Here is a 19,331-nt window from a genome sequence, read left to right on the forward strand (position 1 = left end):
AGTGTAGACGGGGCATGTTGGTTGACGTGTGGGCAAGTTGACCCAAAGGGTCTGTTTCCACACTTTATAACTACGAAATCCTTTACATCTTTTCCTCCATTTTAGGGGAATTTCTAATCTTCACGTGTCAGGACAACACACACTACCTTGTTGTTTTTTTTCCATTATTTAAAATTAATATTCCCCTGGCACTGGGAGATTTGACTGAGCAGCCTCTGAACTGACAGCTGGCCTCTGGAGTTTCCAGCGTTTAACTGCTAGGATATCCTCAGTATTGACACCATCAGGTTTGTTATTTGAAAGTTCGGTATTTCAGTACCGAGTTCGGGATATCAGGGCAAGAGACAAAGACACAACGTTTGTGACAAGCCTACTCCCACAGAGTGTTCAGAGACACCGCCTCCAACCTTACCTCCAACCTTACCGAGACATAGACTTGTACAGCACAGAAACAGGCCCCTCCGAGCTAGTTGTGTGCAATCAGCAGACTAAACATCTCACGTCAGTGACCATTCCTTGAAAGCAGTTAATTTTTTGTAAATTAACTAAAATATCATCTATCCATGTCCTTCAGAGATGCTGCCGCCTGGCCCGTTGAATTCCTCCAGCAAGTTGTCTTCTATGCCAGATTCCAGCATCTGCAGTTCCTTGTGTCTCCATTTTGTAAAGTACTTGCAGATATTCTGAGATCACGTTACATGCTGTGCAAATGCAAGGTTTTCTTCTTTGTAATGCTCTATTTATCACCCACTTTTACTCCAAAGGATTGGGCAAAAAGAATGAATAAAATTTGTGACAATCGTGGCAGAAAACTCAAATTGGCATTGGTGGTAGTCACACAGAGATCAGACTTTCGTAAACCTACACTATCTTCACATTTAGAATATTAATATGAGCATATAAATTTACTTGGCAAAAGAAGCATATTGCCCATATTAAAATTCCACTGGCATTGAGAAACACCGCAGAAATAAAATAATTATGTTTTAAATGTGCCCCCCAAAAATAAAGCACACAGTAAAAAATACATTAAAAAGGGACATGCAAAGCCATAAAGCCCCCAGCAATAAAGTCAGTGGGCCAGGGAAAATAATAGACTTCAAGTCAAGTCAAGTTTATTTGTCACTTACACATACGAGATGTGCAGTGAAATGAAAGTGGCAAAAGTAAAATGGGTGGAGAGACAGAGGGAGCTTGGTTTATGCTCAAGAATGTCCCATTTTAATATAAAAACACTGACTATTTTTAACTGACAGAAACTTAAAAATAATTGTCAGAAGTAGCTTGTGCCAGCATGCAGAATGAAATGCGGGAATGGCTAGATCCACACCACAGCCAACACTAGTCTGAAGAAGGATCCCAACCAGAAATATCACCTATCTGTGTTCTCCAGAGATGCTGCTCAACCTGCTGAGTTCGTCTCGACCTTTCTGTCTTTTTTTGTAAACCAGCATCTGCAGTTTGTTGACATTAGGCTGGTGTTCTCACTACTAAAAGAAGGCAAGTCAGGGATGATGCTGGTATTCTTGGGCAGCCTGCTGTCAGATACACACTCTGATAGTAGATTTAACTTTTTCCCTTATCATGGAATTTCTTAACCAAGCAATTAAGGTTGTCATTGAACAATGACTATTTATTACAAAGAGAATTAACAAATAATTAAATTGTCTTTACAGTTTACAATGCTTTATCTGGTCTGCTTGCTAATCAAAGAAGGTACATTTTGTACAAGCATTTAAGATGTACTATCTCATTTGTATAAACAAGGACGGTAAATGCTGGCTTACAAATGAAGACACAGTGTGCTGCAGTAACCCAGCGAGTCAGGCAGCCTCTCAGGAGAACATGGATAGGCAATGTTTTGGGTCGGGACCCTTCTCTCGAGACTGCAGATGCTAGAAATTGACCCCAAACTTCACCAATCCATGTTCTCCTGGGATGTTGCCTGACCTGCTGAGCTACTCTAGCACTATGTATATTTTTCTATCTCAGTTGTATTCTTGAAGAGGTGCCCAAGTTACACTGCAGCCTGTTGAAAGAGAAAAGTTTAATTCTAAACAACAATCCCTTTCCAGGTTAGATATATTTCAGATTCCAGCCTTTGGGTTCTATTTTTTACACTCGAGCAGCTATCTCTCCTTTACCCTCCCCCCTCACCTGGAATTAGTAAGTTAACCTATGATGAATGTCTGTCGGAACTCTGGGCCTGTACTCACTGGAGTTTAGAAGAATGAGGAAAGGAAGAACCTCATTGAAATCCGTACAGCTGTGAAAGGCTTGGATAGACTTGGATGTCGAGAGGATGGTTTCCTGTGGGAGAGCCTGTCCTAACCCCTTAAGCATTTTGTAATTCTAAAGACATCCCTTTCTCAATCTTGAGGAGAAATTCTAGAGAGAAATCAAGTCTATCCATTCTTTGCCACAGCAGCTGTACAGGTCAAGTTGGTGGATATATTTAAGGAAGAGATAGATAGATTTTTGATTAGTACAGGTGTCAGAGGTTATGGGGAGAAGGCAGGAGAATTGGGTTAGGAGGGAGAGACAAATCAGCCATGATTCAATGGGAGAATAGACTTGATGGGCTAAATGGACTAATTCTACTCCTATCACTTATGACCTTATGACCTTATGACCTGGTCCTATCTGCATTTTTCTATTTCTCGTTGCCATTCACCACACCAGCCTCTGTCTCCTCATTCCACCTCTCCCCCTTCCCCCACCTGGCTCCATCTCCACATCAACTTTCACCTCTCCTCGATCCTCCAATCTCCCATCCTGTTTCACTCTTCCCTCTCTTTTCTTTATACTATCTTAACTCCCCACTCTCAGTCCTGATGCAGGTTCTCGATGAAAAACAACAACAATTCCTTTTCACCCCACAGATGTAGCCTGATCCATTGAGTTTCTCCAACAGTTTGTTTAGCTCCAGTTTCCAGCATCTGCAGTCTCTTGTGTCTCAAGATTTATATGTTACACTTGCATTTAGATATTAAATGCTTGGACTAGTTCCTGCAGCTAATGGAACCTTCTGAAAGACACTGATACTTGAAGAGTTCCTCGGACCTCCAATTGCTCTCTGAGAGTCATAGTATGTTACAGTGTGGAAATTCAGATTCAGATTCAGATTCAGATTCAATTTTAATTGTCATTGTCAGTTTACAGTACAGAGACAACGAAATGCATTTAGCATCTCCCTGGAAGAGCGACATAGCAAACGATTTGAATAAATAATAATGTGGCCAGGGGGGGGGGAGGTGGTGATTGGCAGTCACCAAGGTACGTTGTTGAGTAGAGTGACAGCCGCCGGAAAGAAGCTGTTCCTCGACCTGCTGGTTCGGCAACAGAGAGACCTGTAGCGCCTCCCGGATGGTAGGAGGGGTGAGAGCAGTCCTTGGCGATGCTGAGTGCCCTCTGCAGACAGGATGCTTTTTCCACTCAATGGAGGGTCCGAGGAACTAGAGGTCATAGCCTGGGCAATTTTTCACCACCCTCTGCAATGCCTTCCGGTCGGAGACAGAGCAGTTGCCATACCATACTGTGATGCAGTTGGTAAGGATACTCTCGATGGTGCAGCGGTAGAAGTTCACCAGGATCTGAGGAGACAGATGGACCTTCTTCATTCCTCAGGAGAAGAGACGCTGATGAGATTTCTTGATCAGATTAGAGGTATTGTGGGTCCAAGAGAGGTCATCGGAGATGTTGACTCCCAAGAACCTGAAGCTAGAAACAGACGCATCAGCCCTACTTGCCCACACCAACCAACATGTCCCATCTACGCTAATCACACCTGCCTGCCTTTGGCCCATATCCTTCCAAATCTATCCTATCCATGTTCATGTCTAAATGCTTCTTAAACTTTGCGATAGTACCTGCCTCAACTATCTCCTCCGGTAGCTCATTCCATACACCCACCCCTCAGGTTCCTATTAATCTTTTCCCCCTCACCTTACACCTATGCCCTCTCGTTCTCGATTCCCCTACTCGGACGAAAAGACTGTGTGATTATTTGATCTATTCCACTCACAATTTTGTACACTTCTAGAAGATCACCCCTCATCCTTTTACACTCCACGAAATAGCCTGCTCAAACACTTGACGTATCCTCTTTTATTTTTTGAATCAAAAATAATTAATTTAATTATGATACAAAACAAAACAGTGGTAACACACACCACCATAGTACAAAATTACCAAATTATCTAGATACTAAGTTTTCAAACAACTATGTTACAGTCTTTATTGAGGATACACTCCACCCCCTGCGGTGCCCAACGGTCCCAGAAATTCCCCTGGAGCCTGTGGACAATGCGTAGTCTCTCTCTAAATCCACCCGGGGTGCAGACGTAACACCGGATAAGGGGCAGAGTCCTCTTCCAACTGGCGCCGTGACCCGTGGATGGCCAGCTTGGCCAGGCCTAGGAGCAACCCAACCAGGACATTTTCAGCCCTATCCTCTCCCCTACGCATAAAGTGTCCAAAGATGGGGATAGTGGGTGTGACGTTCAGCCAGAAGGCAAGGAGCAGCCCCTTTAGATATTGGAACAGGGGCTGCAAACTCATACACTCCATATTTACGTGGAACACAGCCTGCAAAGTGAGTCTATGAATCGCATGAGAAATACATTGCAAGGAACTCCTTGGTGCAGTAGCCTCCACTCCAGGTCCCTGATGTAGAGAGGGAGAATCCCTACGTAGAGGGACCCCCATTGGCGACCGAAAGGCAACACCGACCGCCACTTTGTGTCTGGATGGTGGAACCTGGGTGAGCCCGTACAGGAGATGTTTCCCTGCCTCTCAGAGTGAGATGAAGGGTGTCGAGGAAAGGAGGCTCAAGTTGTGTGGGACCGGCTCCCGAGAAGGATTTTGGCACCTGGGTCCGACGAGTACTTCCGGCTGAGCGGTAGTTTGCTCAGCCGCTGGTACTCCACACGTTCGAGCCTCCCCGACACCCAGTGGGGCGGGACAAGGGCCTGCCGCTCTCATGACTGGGCCGTTGCCCTCAGCCGTCGGAGCGGGGCCCACGGTCGAAGGCAACCAAGTTCCAGACTCTCAGCAGGTCCTGGTAGAAGCCGGACATCATGTGCAGGACAGAACAGCCGACCCCACCACCGCTAGCCACGTAATTCCTTGAAGGCAGCGGCCCTGTTGGAAAAAGTGTGTTGCCAGCACGTGCCACCTAGGAGGATGCTCAGCCGCAGGCTGGGTGTGAATGCGGGAGACTCAGGAAGTTGCAGAGACCCAGTGCTTTCCGTTGCCTCAGAAGAAGTCCACCAACGTCTTCTGAATGATCCCAGCAAAGGTGGCTGATGGGACCAAAGTGTTCAAACAGAACCAGAGCATGGAGGCCATCAGTTGGTTAATGACCAATACCCTGCCAAGGTAGGGAAGCACCCTGAGGAGACCCGACCAGCGCCACAGCCAGGCGACGACTTGTGTCTTCAGCTCCTGCCAGTTTGCCGATCAGGTCTCCGCAGCGGGACTCAGGTAGACTTCCAAGTAGAGGAGATGCGTGGTGCTCCACATGAAAGGCCACATGTCCTCCGGGAGGGAGTACTCCTGCCAGGGACCCACCAAGAGTCCGAAACATTTTCCCCGGTTTATCCTGGCAGAGGAGGCGGCCGAGAAGACTTGTTGGCACTCGCGCATCCTCTGCAGGTCAACGGGGTCGGTGACCATGAGGAGCATGTCAACCTCCACCGAAGTAGACTAAGGAATGGCTCTACACAGATGGAGTACAGTTGGCCTGATGGGCAGCCCTGACAGGCAGCCCAGCTCTGCAGAAGGGAATAGGGACCGTCAAGGATCCGTTCACTTTGACGAGGCACTCTGCAGTGGCGTATAAAAGCCTGATCAGGGCCACAAAGTGTGGTCCGAATACATACGCCCGCAGAGTCCTCAGCAGATACTCGTGATCCACCCTGTCGAAAGTCTTCTCCCGGTCCAGGCAGAGAAAGGCGGTCAGTGCACCGGTCTCCTGAGCCAGATAGGCCAGGCCTGGACCAGATGGACATTGTCCTGGATGGACCAGCCCAGGACTGTGTAAGACTGGTCAGGGTGGATCACTTTGGCCAGCACTAGGCCCAGGTTGGCCATTGCCTTTGAAAAGACCTTGTACAGAGGAGGGAGACCAGGCGCCAGTTTTTTAGTAAGGGGAGATCGCACTTCTTGGGCAGAAGGACCATGACAGCCATCCGCCAAGACAGGGGCATCTCTCCGGTCACCAAGCTCTCCCTCAGGACCATGGTGTAGTTCTACCCCAGGACCTCCCAGAATGTTCAGAGGAACTGCTGTCAGGCCGTCCAGGCCAGGTGATTTGCCCCTTCGGAGCTGGTGGAGGGCTGCGGTCAGTTCATCCAGTGTCAGGGGGGCATCCAAATGCTCAGCACCCTCCGGGCTGACTTTGACGTGTATTCTTGGTACAACTCACCCTTACTTCTCTATTATGGATTCACATCCTGCTCAGATTAGCCTTGATGGGTTGAATGGCCTAATTCTGCACCTGTCATGGACTTATGGTCAACATCTGCATCAGGTTTTACTGACCAATGTTAGATTCAGTTCCTATTTTAATTGTATCCATTGTTACTATGATCCACACATCATTTCCGTTCTGAATTATACAATGTAAGTTTTGGTACTTAGAGTACTACAAGTTCTAAAAACTTTATAAACTCCGCAATATTGTTCCTGCTGTCCCTGCAGAGGTTCGAGCACCCTCTCTCAACTTTGACCTCACTTATCTAACCTTTCCATTGTTGCCCATCCCTTCGATTGCTATTTGAAGTGTGCCAGAATGTGTTGGGTCTGAGGCAACACTCGAATATGTTTCACCCTGTCAGGGCGGTAAAGCGGTGAGTTGCTGCCTCACAGCGCCAGAGACTCGGGTTTGATCCTGAAAATGGGTGCTGTTTGTATGGAGTTTGCACGTTCTCCATGTGACTGCGTGGGTTTTCTCCAGTGCTCCCTTCTTCAAACTCAAGAGGCGATGACCCTACTCAGTTGATGACTCAAAGTCAAATGGTCTTAATTTGTTGAAAGCCAGAATTGCTTGTTGAAAATGGCTGCAATTATGCAAGAGGACCATAATCACTTGTCATTGTCCAATGTTATGAGAGTTTGGTCGCTTGCTTCAGTACTGGTGTCTTTCTATGCTGCAAGAGCAATGTCCGTCATCAAAACTGAAAACTGAGATGAACATTGAATACTGAGCTTTCCAAGCCTCTCTTTTATCCCACATATGGCAAGCATGACAAAAAAATCTCCCATTGTGTTTTGTACAGAAAATCATTAGACTTTGGACTTTAGAGATACAACACGGAAACAGGTCCTTCGATCCACTGAGTCCGTGCATTAACATTATCCTGCACACGAGGGACAAATTTACAACTTACCGAAGCCAATTAATCTTCAAACTGGTATGACTTTGGAATGTCGAAGAAAACCGGAGCACCCGGTGAAAACCCATGTTGTCATAGGGAGAACGTTCAAACTCCACATGGACAGCACCCATAGTCTGGATCGAACCTGTGTCTCTGACTGGATTGTCACCTTGTTGTGGTGGAGAAGCATGTGGTCCTGAGATCCTGAGAGCGATGCCATCTGGAGCTATAGAAACATAGAAACATAGAAATTAGGTGCAGGAGTAGGCCATTCGGCCCTTCGAGCCTGCACCGCCATTCAATATGATCATGGCTGATCATCCAACTCAGTATCCCGTACCTGCCTTCTCTCCATACCCCCTGATCCCCTTAGCCACAAGGGCCACATCTAACTCCCTCTTAAATATAGCCAATGAACTGGCCTCAACTACCCTCTGTGGCAGAGAGTTCCAGAGATTCACCACTCTCTGTGTGAAAAAAGTTCTTCTCATCTCGGTTTTAAAGGATTTCCCCCTTATCCTTAAGCTGTGACCCCTTGTCCCGGACTTCCCTAACATCGGGAACAATCTTCCTGCATCTAGCCTATCCAACCCCTTAAGAATTTTGTAAGTTTCTATAAGATCCCCTCTCAATCTCCTAAATTCTAGAGAGTATAAACCAAGTCTATCCAGTCTTTCTTCATAAGACAGTCCTGACATCCCAGGAATCAGTCTGGTGAACCGTCTCTGCACTCCCTCTATGGCACTCCCTCTATGCTCCTGGTAGGGAGACCCATGGCGGTAAGGTCATGGAGGAGGTCCCTGACAAAGAGCAATCAAACCAATACCTCAACTGTGGAACAGGCAGAGGATGCTGGCTGACTTTAGTGGAGCGTCACAATGTCTGAGAAGGCGAATGATGGCTGCAGGAGACAAGGGTCCCCAGTCATCTTGGACTCCATGCCACTGGATCCTGACCCAGATCTGTCAATGACCATGTGGTGGCTGCCTGTGCATCAGTCTCCCCACATTAAACAAAGTCACACACAGGCATCCTCCATATAGGGAATCCACCCTAATACCCTGGACTAAGTCCTATGGCGATTAGCAAGTGGCGACACGGGCAGGATTGTGAGATCTGGAAGCCCCTAGTCATGAGCTGGCAAATCAGGCGGTGGGTGCTAGATTCAGTCGCTGGACTCTTGGAATGAGGCAGAAGAGCCCTTCAGCAGCTGCACCAACGACAGTGCAGTCCTCTTTAAGATCCACTCTGCTCACCCCATTTGGGGAAACGACTAGAAAAGGTGCCCTAAAAATAACCTGCCCCAAACTTCTCGACTGGATTACTACGTCCAGAGGTATCACCACATGTGGTCAGAAACCCAGAAATATGAATATGAAAACTTTGAAGCATGGAATGTGTGGTTGTCGGTAGCTTGCCGTAGCTTGACATCGACTAGGCGGTAGGTTGTCGTAGACATTGTCGTACGGGGGGGGTCCAGATTCTGCTTTTATAGCGACCTGCTATGACTGTGACAGTCACAGCAGTCGCTGAAAAAATCTCCTAAGTTGAACAGACCCTTCAGGCTTCTCTTGGGGAAAGCCTCCAACAGGAATATCCTGATGACATTGAAGAGCACTGGAGCCGGCTCAAATCCACCATCCTTGATACCTGCAAAACCATCCTTGGGTTCAAGTCCAGAAAACACCAGGAGTGGTTTGACCAGAATGACACAGAGATAGCAAAGCTCACCTCCAAGAAAAGGTAAACTTTTTGTGCTTGGCAAAATGATGTAACCCGCAAAGCCAAAAGAGCAGCTCACTCCAGAGCCCAGGGCCGTCGTCCAGAGCCCGGTGAGGGAGCTTAAGAACTCTTTGTGGAGAGAAAATGCTCTAGAAATCCAGAGACTGGCAGACTCGGGTGACACCAGAGGCTTCTTCAGCGCTACCAAGGCCGTCTATGGTCCAAGCTACCGCAGCTTAAACCCCCTGCGCTCAAAGGGTGGGCAAGAACTGCTGAAGGACAATGAGTCCATTAATGCCCGATGGAAGGAGCACTTCCAGGAACTCCTCAACCATGACAGCACAACTGAACCAGACTCTACCCACCACAATCCCCCAGAGTCCCATCAGAGAAGACATGGAAGAACCTCCCACTGTGACAGAGGTTCAAGATTCCATCAAGAGCCTTAAGAACAACAAGGCCAACGGTCCAGATGGGATCCCAGCTGAGATCTTAAAGGAAGGTGGACCGGAGCTCCTGTACCACATCCACGCACAACTACTCAAGGTCTGGGAAAAAGAAGAACTTCCCTCAGAACTCAGGGATGCTCTAATAGTGACCATTCAAGCATGTCTACATCCAGTCTTAAAAGGAGCACAAACATCTTGTGATATGTGACACCTTTGAAGCAGAAGCTGATGGATGTGTTAACTCTGATGACTGTTGGCAGAGTTTCTTTTTCAATCTAGCTATAACTTTTTATGTTAATATGCAGTGTTCTCAAAGAATGCTCTGGAAGTTGTGCCCCATTGTTATGGCTAATTACTGTGCTTATTCTGTAATGTGAGGCACCACATGCCAATATGAACGTCTACTTGAATTGTCCAAACAGTGAGTCACTACTAGGATATTTTTTCAGACCTTAAAGGTCTTTGTTTCACATCCATCCAACATTTTTCTTCACTGGGGTGATGAAGGGTTTTCGGTGCTATAGCCAAATTAGGCAGGAACTTGGCACAGTACTGCACCATTCCTAAGTAGGAGTATAACTCTGTATCATTTGTATGAGTCTTAAATGTGCATGGCTCTCTACTAAGCCAGCTGAGGGTAAGATTTGTTTGGAGAACAAAGCAGTAACACAAGATAATACAATTATTATTTTTATTGTCTTGGATCACTGTTTTGTTTTTAAACAGATGCCATTTTAATTAATCTGTCAGGGCTGTGTTTGCAGGCATGTGCACTTGGCAGGATTAAAGAAAGTAAATACATTCTTAAAGGACGAAACTCAGCCCTCATATAAGTATTCTTATGTTCAACTACATTGAAACCCATATATCTTGCTTCTGCATAAGCATTTATATATAGCTTCTAAATTAGAAACTATTTACTTCTTTTAAATCACATTCTGCTTATAGAGATTCTGCAGGACTTATTTTTGAATCATGATGGCATGGTTTCTTCATGGCAGTTACAATTAAAACATATTGGACTTCCAGTTTGAGAGGCAGATGGAATAGACGCACTAAGTGAGTGCTCCGGTAATCTTATCATTTTCATAACATTCCACCCTCTAACTTTTACACCTGAACGAAGTCAATTTTTTTTTACTTGTCTGATATTTCTTTAGAGTAAGTGTTGCCGTCCCTCTAAATGGCTTAGAAGGGTACAAGGTCGAGCAAAAGGGAGGACGCTGACGTTAGTTGGAGGCTATTACCACGCTGCTCGAGCAACACCGTGAAGCACTAGCCACCGAGTTTAGAACTTCGTTTTGATTAGCTCGACTCAAAGCTAGACCAAATAAAGCTTACAGTGGAGGACCACGATCAACGTGTCTCGTCCCTGGAACTTTCTGCAGAGGATCTTCACCAGCAAGTCGACGACCTTGAGAACATTTGTTCCACTCTGAGTGGTGACAATACTAAGCTAAAGGCTAAAGTGGCCGACTTGGAGAGCCGAAGTCGGCGACAAAACATACGCATCCTCGGTCTACCGGAATCCACTGAAAGCGGACGGCCTACTGAGTTTTTCTCAAGTTTGCTGTGTGAGGCTTTTGGGCATGTGCAGCATGTCAGCTAACGTCTGTGGTTTGTTTACATGGCTGAACGTGCTTATTCATCGGACGTGCTGCTTATTTACTAAGATACTTATACAAAATGGCTACAGCCAAATATCACTATATGTGCACTGTAAATTAGAAACGATTTCCAGCTGGATTTTTGTGTGCTGTTACCACATATGGCCTGGCCCTATATCTGTGTGCTGTTGCGTTCTAACTTCGGTTCTTTAAAAGTTCGTATGGGCCAGTAAGTAACTTTCAAGCTGCAATCATATTTTTAAGGACATGTTAATCCATGTGAGTTTTCGGTAACATATAACCATTTAGTTCACTGTTGACATAGTTCAGTTTTTGCACTGTTCAGTTATTCTAAAGTTGATATTCAGTCTTCATAGCCATATTTTTTTGGGGGGGTTATTTGGATAAGCCAAAATGTTATTATAGAGGTGCTTAAATGTATTTTCTAGTACGTTATACTGGAGAAATAGTTTAGCATTAGACAGGAAGATTCGATTTGTAAAATGTTTGTTTGGAAGAGCTTGCTGTTTCTTTCTGTGGCGGCTTTCTTGGGTAGGGAGAGGGGTTATATCACTGACAGTAACATTTTAGCAATTTATATAAACGCATCATTACATACTAGTCATTTTCAACCTGCACTGCTCTGTTGCTTTGTTTTCAGCCTGGCATTTGGTTCATTGTATTTACATTACAACTTAACGTTTTTCTTTATTATGCATGGGTAGACACATAAAACTTGTGAGCTGGAATGTCAAAGGTCTAAACCATCCTGTTAAAAGAGGAAAGGTTTTTTCGCATCTTAAACAACTCAAAACAGAAATAGCCTTTGTTCAAGAAACTCATATCCATTGCTCATAATGGCCGTCTCTTATCAGGTTGGGTGGGGCAGGGGTTTCACTCTTCCTTTCAGGCTAAAGCCAGAGGAGTTTCAATTCTTATCAGCCAGAACATTTCCTTTGAGTCACACAATGTGATCTCGGACAAGTTTGGTCGGTATGTAATTGTGACTGGAAAATTATACCAACATTTGTTAATGTTTATGCCACTAATGTAGACGATGCAGGTTTTTTTGAGCGGTTATTTTCATTACTTCCAGGCCTGAACACATACTCACTTATACTCGATGGTGATTTCAATTGTTGGTTAGATCCTCTTTTAGACCGATTCTCTACTAACTACAGTAAGTAAATCAGCTTGTTTCATCCAAGCCTTTTTCTCCCAGTACGGTGTCTGCGAAGTGTGGTGCTCTTTACATCCACAAGATAAGGAATACTCATTTTTCCCACATATCCATCAAACGTATTCTAGAATTGACTACTTCTTTCTTGACAACCAACTTGTACCCCTCGTTCATTCCTATGACTTGAGAGTATTGCCATTTCTGACCATGCCCCTATTGCTCTGGCCTTGTCGCTTCCAGATTTCCCTCAAAAGAGTAGGCAGTGGCAATTCAATTCAACTTTGCTCTCGGATGATGTTTGTGGAGTTTATGCAAAGAGAGATGGCCTTTTTCTCCCCACTAATATATCCCCTGAAATCTCTAGCCTGATCATATGGGATGCCCTTAAGGCTTACCTTAGGGGGAAGATCATATCTTACACTGCTCAAATAAAGTGGAAATCCAATAAAGAGCGTTTAGATCTTGCTCATCAAATTGGAGAAATTGACAAGCAATATGCTCAAACTCAAAATCCAACTCTTTATAAAAGACGATTGGAACACAAAACCAAATTTGACCTACTCACTACTCACTCAATTGAACACATACTTTTAAAAAAAAAAAAAAAGCCATGTTTTATACATATGGAGATAAAACTGACAAATTACTTGCAAATCAACTTAAAGGTGCTAAAGCGAGACAGAATATTTCTAAAATTCGCATGCTTAATGGCCAGTTCACCGGATCACTTGAAAATTAATGATGCTTTCAGAGACTTTTATTCCCAGCTTTATACTTCAGAATCTCAACCGGATCATAAGGTAATGCATGACTTTCTGAGCAGTCTAAATATTCCCAAACTCTCATTAGATTTTAGGGAAAGATTGGATGAACCCATATCAACCAGAAATAGCTTCAGCCATTTCCACAATGCAATCAGGCAAATGTCCGGGCCCTGACGGCTTCCCGGCAGAGTTTTTTAAAAAGTTCTCTCTACTCCTTTCCCCACAGTTGTGTTCCATTCTACCTGAAACCTACAGACAAGGTTCTCTTCCTCCATCCTTTGCCGAAGCCTGTATTACTCTTATCGCCAAAAAAGGTAAAGATCCAACCGAATGTGCCTCCTACAGACCCGTCCCCCTTCTAACCACGGATGCTAATATTTGAGGATGTCCCTGAATGTGTCGTATCTATTGAAGCAGAAAAAGCTTTTGATCGTGTTGAGTGGGACTATCTATGAGCTGTTCTGGACAAATTTGGTTTTGGAACAAACTTTATTTCATGGATCAGGTTACTATACTCTCATCCCACAGCCTCAGTTCGGACAAATTCCCAGTTGTCCAAGTCGTTCGACTTGCATCGTGGAAACCGCCAGGGGTGTCCCCTGAGCCCCATGCTTTTTGACTTGGCCATTGAACCACTTGCTATGGCCTTTCACTGCTGTGAGGACATAGCCAGTATTTGGAGGGGCAGTACACAGCATAAGGTCTCACTATATGCTGACGACCTTTTGCTTTTTGTCTCAAACCCAGGCACCTCTCTGCATTCTGCTATGTCACTGCTCAATAATTTTGCTCAATTTTCAGGTTATAAGATAAATTTTGGAAAAAGAGAACTGTTTCCCAAGACACAACCCTTGTTGATACAGTTATTTCTTTAAACCCATCTCAGAATAGACTTGTCTCAGCTTTATATGGCAGGATGTTGGATCTAAGGCGCGCCCCCATGGACAAGCTCAAGGCAGCATGGGAGGAAGACTTGGGCTTCTCTCTCTCGGAAGATACATGGAGTTCCATTCTTAAATTGGTTAATTCCACCTCTCTATATGCTCGTCACTGCCTGATCCAATTCAAAGTGGTACATAGGGCTCATATCTCAAAAGCCAAATTATCTACTATTTACCCTGAGGTTAGTCCATTCTGTGTTAAATGTAAAATTTCTGAAGCCTCTCTTATCCATATGTATTGGTCATGCCCCAGCCTTAGTAAGTTCTGACTAGAGGTCTTTCATACATTATCCCAGATGTTAAACTTCAAATTGGAACCAAAGCCCCTAATCGCTCTTTTTGGGGGTCACTGGTGAGGAGGTTAGATTAACTGCAGATAAATGCCGCACTATAAGTTTTGCTTCTCTTCTGGTTAGGCGAACAATCCTGCTCAGGTGGACAGAACCTACCCCGCCCACATACACAATGGCTGACAGATATTATGTCCTGCTTAAAACTCGAGAAAATCAGGTACTCACTACAACATTCAAATGGAAGGTTTCAGAAAGCGTGGGGACCTTTTTTAAATGCATTCCAGGCTTTGTAAATGCTTGATCATCAAGTAGTTTAACAGCTTAACAGTCTACCCATTCACTTATCGTGGATTATTGTTATGACAGGCTGATATTTGCATATGCTCACTGGTAGTGACTGGGGAGCGATTATTTGTGGTACCTCGTTTTTCTTTTATTGTCGTTGTCTTGTTATATGTTGGCATAAATTGTTTTTTACTTATTCTTTTCGTACACTCTGTCTGTAACAAATGGACAACTTTGCACTTTGTTATGTCTTGAAAACTAAATTAAAAAAAAAAAGATTTTGATCTAATAAAAAACATATTGGTGATTGCAAAAGCATATGTCAGTCCCTTGTAACATCTGATCCATTCAGGATTTAAGTATCTTGGCATTGATATCAAACGATATCAAGGTTAATTTGAAAGTTAATGGCACAGCTCGTATAATGCATGCAGGCACTGCAGCTAACTATGTGGCTTTAGTTTGGGATCTCTGTGACTTGTTGTTTTAGTTGCCTCACAATTCTAGAGGCCCGGATTTAATCCTGATCTCTGATGCACTCTGTGTGGAGTTTTCACATTCTCTACATGATGACATGGGTTACCAACCGGTGCCCTGATTTCCACCCAAATCCCAAAGATTCACTGGCTTTCGTAAATTATCACATCTGAAAAAAGATCAAACGGGAAATTTGGTGGGTGTATGAGAGACATATTGTGGTTTGAGAGGGAGAGACTGTTGCCAGGCCACACGGGAATGAGAAAACAGAATTATGGTAAGATTGATGGTATTGCTCTGCTGAAGCCAGCATGGACTTGATTGAACAAATAGCCAGCAGTATGAACATTGATTTCTCTCATTTCATGTAAAGCCCCTGTCCCACTTTCACAACCTAATTAGCGACCTCTGCCGAGTTGGCCCTTGACTCATACTCGCAGCATGGTCGCCACGAGGTCGTAGGAGGTCGTAGGAGGTCTTCGTAACTCTTCCTCATGCTCGTGAGTGGTCTCTGCGTACTCGTGGCCACAAGTTGGTCGCGCCGTTTTTTCCAGCCTTATAAAAAATGTCCACGAGTAAAAAAATGGTCGGCATGGAAAAAATTGATACTTTTTACTTGTAGGCTGGTCGTAGGTAGGTCGTGATGGTAGTCGTAGATAATTGTGGGTAGGTAGTCGTAGGTAGTCGTAGGTCGGTAACTGGCCTGAGAAAAAAAATGCAAACATGACATCATTTTATCATGTGATCATTTTCCACTCGAAGCTAGTCGTCGTTGGTCTTAGGTGTGGAAGACTGAGGTCGAGGGGGGTCGTAGGAGGTCATAGTCGTAGGAGGTCATAGACATAGTCGTAGGAGGTCGTAGAGATAGTCGTAGGAGGTCTTTTACTTCAACGAGTCAAAACGACCTTGACATTTTTTTCAACGTTTAGGGTCTTCTAAACTCGTGGATTCGGTTATCAAAGTGGGACAGGCCCTTAACTCCTGCATTGCCTCCCCCTCCCAACCTCCCCCTCAACCTCTCACTCCCCCCCCCCCCCCCCCCCCCCCCCCCCCCCCCCCCCCCCCCCCCCCCCACCCAACCCCAACCTCCTCCTCCCTCCCCAATACTAGTTGGCCTACTAGTTCCACTGTTTGCATCCTTGGAATGAAAAGCTATCCAGCAGATTGTCACACAAAAAATCATTCGTAAATGCTCATAAGGGTAAAATGCTATGTATAATCAGACAGCACCAGAATCAAGCATTTCACACTGGAAGTGCATTCAGTGGACTTCCTCTGATGTTCTATCTAATCAACTCAATGGATGAGAGTGTGTATATGTGATTGTGTGTCAGTATGTAATTGAATGTAAATGTGAATGTATGTGAATGGTGCAGCAAGTAAAGCTGTTGCCTCACAGTGCCAGTAAATCAGATTCAATCTTTACCTCCGGTGTTTCTATTTGGAGTTTGCATGTCGTTTCTCAGGGTGGTCCATTTTCGTTCTACATCCCAAGGATGTAAATCGGCCACTATAAATAATCCTGAATGTAGGTGGGTGGTAGATTCTGAGGGCAGATGATGTAAATGTGGTGAGATTAGAATGCAAGGAAAATTAATGGGCAATTGGATTGTTCTGTGCACTGGCAGAGACTCAATGGCCCAAATGGCCTCCTTCGATGCCAATAGGTAATGTGATAATTTCCAGAGCCTGGGTCCCTGATACATGCTCCAAACATAGGAACCTCGGCACTAGAATCTCTTTCAAATGTTATGTGAAAACAATGCAATGGATTTTGGTATCTTGCTTTAATTCAGCGATCAGCAAATGCCTGCGTAGTTCTTGATTCATGATAGTTTCTAAACAAAACCTTATCGCAGTAAGCTTATTAATGACTTTGCTGAAACTGATCAAAAGGCATTATTTGCGTTCAACATCTGTTTCAGTTTTATTCTGTTGATTAAAGACATTTCCATTCAGAGGAGAGTCGCTCGTCGAAGGAATTACTTAAATAGATCAAGACAATGTAATCGTTGAGATTAATCGCAGAAATATCTTGACCAGAGATCCATAAAAACTGGGTGGTCTACATCTTTTTATATTTTCCCTGGTCTTATCATGATGGCAAAATAAGGAACTCACTTCAACATGAGTTGAGACAAAAAGCAATGGAATTGGTATACTGATCTAGATTGGCGTCAGGCAAATGCCACAGCTGGAAATGCTGGGATTACATTGAGGGCACTTTTAGGAGTCAGAATTGCTGACAAGCTGATAAAGAATTTTGACAAAGTTAGAGTCAGAAGAAGGCTCCCAAACCGAAATGTCACCCATCCGTTTTCTGCAGTGATGCTGCCTGACCCACTGAGTTACTCCAGAACCTTGTGTCTATCTTTGGTATAAACCAGCATCAGCAGTTCTTTGTTTCTACTATCAATTTTGACAATCTGGATACTTAAGGGGCTGTCCCACTGCAGCGACCTAATCTGCAAGTTAAGAAGATTGTCTTCAACCTTCAAGCTCGAGGGCACTCGCCTGGAAAACCGCGAGCTGGATCGACCGTCAGCGTTGAAACCGCGAGCTGGATCGACCAACCGCACATACAAACACATCGCAAAGGCGGGGGCCAGGGAAAGCTGGGGAGCGCTGTCTGAAATTCAGACCCGCGATGAAGAGGAAGGTAAAAGACGGCTGCACAGTGTACGTTATGTCCTTTAGAGAGCGCGGAGGGGGGGGGGGGGGGGGAGGGAGAGAAGGGTAGAGAGGGGGATAGAGGGGGAGAGAAGGAGAGAGAAGGGGAGAAAGGGGGAGAGAAGGGGAGAGAAGGGGAGAGAAGGGGGGAGAAGGGGGGGAGAAGGAGTGGAGACACTTTTAAGAAGTATACTGTAATAAAGTTTAGGGGGCATGTTACGTACCAGTCGGTTTTCCTTGGTCCTGAAAACTCCAATGAGCCAATCAGAATGCCCGGTCAGCGAAGGAGATTATCTACACCTGCCCTCGACTGCCTGTAACTAAGTGGTGACCCCACTCCACTGCACTACGATAAAAAGAACCATGCTGACCAAATTTTACTCATGGAAAATGTTTAAACAATGCTGAAAAAAACTTCTCTCGAACATGACGGATAGTTCCAGTGACCTCATAGGACCTCCTGCGACCATGTGTCGACCACGCTGCGAGTCTGAGTCGAGGGCAAACTCGTCTAAACTCGCAGATTACTTCGCCGCAGTGGGTCAGCCCCTTAACTGTACTCGATTTTTTTTACTGAGAATTACAACAAAGTGGTAATCAGTTTGTACAGAAAATTTAAATATGTGCTGCATTTGGAAGCTCCCAAAATAATCTGAAGAATGACTGAAGAAGGGTCCTGACCTGAGATGTGGTCTGTTCATTCCTTCTACAGATGCTGCTGGACCTACAAGATTCCAGCATCTTCAGCAGTTATCAATATAACCAATGGAGTTTAAATAGAAGGTACATGAAAAAAATAACAAAGATTCTTCCGAATATTTTAATTGAATTATTGTGTAACTCATTGAAAATTAATCTTAATGTTTAAAAGGTCACCCGAATCCCTTGCGTGGGCATTGTGGGTGTCAAAGATACAGCCATTGAACGCTTAAACATTAAGCAGTTATATTAGTAATACATGACAACCAAGTGATGATTTTACATAATTATTTCAATGGTGAGGTCATCACTTCATTACAACAACTGACATTGACACTCGTTACTGATTTTCATCCACTAGAATAATCCACAGCCAATGTCTTTATAAAATCAACCCTTAGTTAAAATAAATGGATTCATGCCACCATTGAATTTCAAGTGAACACATGAAACGTATCTATGACAATAACAGTCCAAGAGAGAAATGTCCAACAACAATATCTTTAACACTTTCAATGTAAAGTATCTTCTTCCATGTCATATTGAGCTTAGTTTGATCCCCAACCAGAATATATTTGTTTACTTTGGCTGGTATTGGTTAATATTGAATCTGTTCTTTTTATGAAGGAACTATAAAGCATCTGAAAAAGAACAGTTTTATAATCCAAGATGTTAGTGATTTCTGATACACATCACAAGCTTGTGGCTGTGTACCCCATTCCTTGTGGTGACAGACACAACAGAGTTATATGAAATAGAGTAATTATTGCACAAACAACCAGCATACATTGGCATCAAGACTTTGGTTACTCTGAGAATTTGGTCTGTGACTTGAGTATTGGAGTCCACTCTGCACTCATTGTAC

This window comes from Leucoraja erinacea, chromosome 2 (assembly GCF_028641065.1).
Source record: "Leucoraja erinacea ecotype New England chromosome 2, Leri_hhj_1, whole genome shotgun sequence".
Classification (NCBI taxonomy): domain Eukaryota; kingdom Metazoa; phylum Chordata; class Chondrichthyes; order Rajiformes; family Rajidae; genus Leucoraja; species Leucoraja erinaceus.